Genomic DNA, 2454 nt, shown 5'->3' on the forward strand with positions numbered 1-2454 from the left:
TTGTTCGTACTCTCTAGTTTAGTGGTAGCTCAGTTAGTGACCCACAACCACAGGTGCCAGCTTCGGTGGAGGATACTCTTAAGGAGCTTCTGGACAACCAGAAGAAGCTTCTTAATAACCAAAAGCTGATAATGGATGCTCTTGCTGAACAAGGGAAAACACTTAAGGAGCTGAGCAAGAGCACAAAGAAGCTGAACAAGACACGGGCCTCGAAGGAGTCGGTTAAGGAATTGAGGGGAGAAGTGGAGAAGATGAAAGGATCTGACCATTTGCCTTTGTAGCTGCTATTGCATGATCATCCTCCAACAGCTCAGATAGAGCAAGTTCCGGAGTAGGAGATTGAGAGAGATCCAACGAGGATGAGGATAATCCCCCAGGTGGATGATGTTGAGATTGAGTTGGAGGAGACAAAGGTTGCTTCTTCTAGCCAGCCATAGGCCCCCGGGACCGCTGATCTGGGTGCCCAGCCACAATATCCTGTGCTACCACAGGATCCCATGCTACCACAGGATCCCATGCAGACGGAGGATCCATAGGGAGTTTTCTTTACTCTCTATCTTTCTTTTTGAGCTTATTTTTAGTTAATTAGAATTGAGGACAATGCTAGCTTTCAGTTGAGGGGTGGCCTTACTTTTATTTGCTAGTTTAACTTGGTAGTTGGATTGAATTATGACAATATTTTCTTTCTTTATGCTTATTTTTCACTTTTGGTATGTATATAACTTTACCTTTTATTTTACTTTTCGTTATTGTTCTATTTTGGTCTGAAAATATAAAGTTACTCAAATGTATATATTCATTCCTTCTTATGTATATTCATCTAAACCCCCTTTGTACATATTTAGTTCACTTTCCGCATTTGACTTCGTAGCTTCTTTTGCAATTTCCTTAATAGTATAGCTTCTTATTTTAGTTAATAGCTTCTTTTTCGGTTTGTAGCTTCTTACTTTTCTAGTTTCAATGATCAATAAGCCTTTGGTTTTCTTAATGCCACGGTTCTTTCCAAAGGTGGAGTTTGTGTGAACCGGGTGACTCTTCCCGATGATGGATGGCATGACAACCTTCTTAAGGGTTTGAGTCTATTTTTCTTTTTGTTTTATGTAAATAGTAGTTAGTAAGCAATAGTGCCTCAGGCAAAGCTTCACTTGGGCCTAACACATTTACCTTTGACCTTATAGTTAAATATAAATTGTTGTGTATAGGATGGTGATGGTTGTGACCTTGATACTCTTGTGTTGGCTAAACAATCATCGAGTGGTTTCTCGGAACCATTTGTGTTGCTCAAATCTTAGGTAAGGTTTTGTGGGCCCCAACTCTATTTCTTTAGCAATCTTATAGCTTGTGTGGTGAGGTATTGATTTGCAAGTCCAAGTCCCATGCCCATGAGTCTACAACTTGCCGTGAATGTTTGTCTAGGCGAAATCCTAAGTAAAGATCGACTTGAGAAGTGATTATAGTCTCTCTTTGATCCTAATTGATCCTTAATAACATCCATAGCCTACAATTGATAATATTCCTAGTCAACCCCGTTGAGCCATAGCCCTTATTCTTTGAATAACCATGATACAAGTCTTTATCCGTTCTGAAATGACCCTCTCTTGGCACCCTATCTTTCCTTAGTACAAGCCAAAAGCATAAATTTGGGGGGAGAGTCGAGGAATGAAAAAGCGATAAAAGGTACAAATGAAGAAAAGTAAAGGCAAAAAGAAAAACAAAGAAAAGACAAAAAAAAAGTCAAAAAGAAAGTGAACAATGCAGAGGAAATGAAGGGATTCAACAAAAGCAAAAGATGAAAGGCATGAAAAGGTTGGAAAGGAGAAAAAGAATTGAAATGAACAAGAAAGAGTGACAATGTGTCTCTCTAGCCCCTAAATAAGAAGTAAATGGCTCGAAGAGTCAAGAAAATGTGTGCCAAAATGAAGCAAATGAAGTGCTTAAGAGAAGATGAAACCTTCTTTGACCAATATATCCTACCTTGAACCAAAAGACTTCATTACATTCCCACAAAAGCCCTATATGATCTTAATTTAGGTGAGCTTACATTAGTGGTGACTCACATAAGGGGCAAGCTTATGGTACTTAGAGTCGGACTTGTGACCTTTCCTTTGAGAGATATGAGTGTGTTCCCCACAATCCTCGTTCTGAGTGCTACAATCTAAAAGTGAGGTTTGCTTATGGAAAGTTTAGGAGTATGAGTTTGGTTTCCACAATGACTAATGTAACAGAAAGAGTTTCTTTGATGAGTTGAGTCACTTCTTGAAGCATTTGTGTCGCGCTATAGCCATGGTGCTAAAAGGTTGTGTATTTTTGATAATGCATTTGAGTTGAGGGTAATTGTTAGTCCCAATTGATTCTTGATGAGGTTACTTTAGGACAGCTGAAATTTTCCTTTCTTTTATCTTGAGGAGGTGGGAATTACTTTGTTTGCTTGAGGACAAGCAAAATCTTAAGTTA

Source organism: Nicotiana sylvestris, chromosome 6 (genome assembly GCF_000393655.2).
Source record: "Nicotiana sylvestris chromosome 6, ASM39365v2, whole genome shotgun sequence".
In the NCBI taxonomy this organism is placed as follows: domain Eukaryota; kingdom Viridiplantae; phylum Streptophyta; class Magnoliopsida; order Solanales; family Solanaceae; genus Nicotiana; species Nicotiana sylvestris.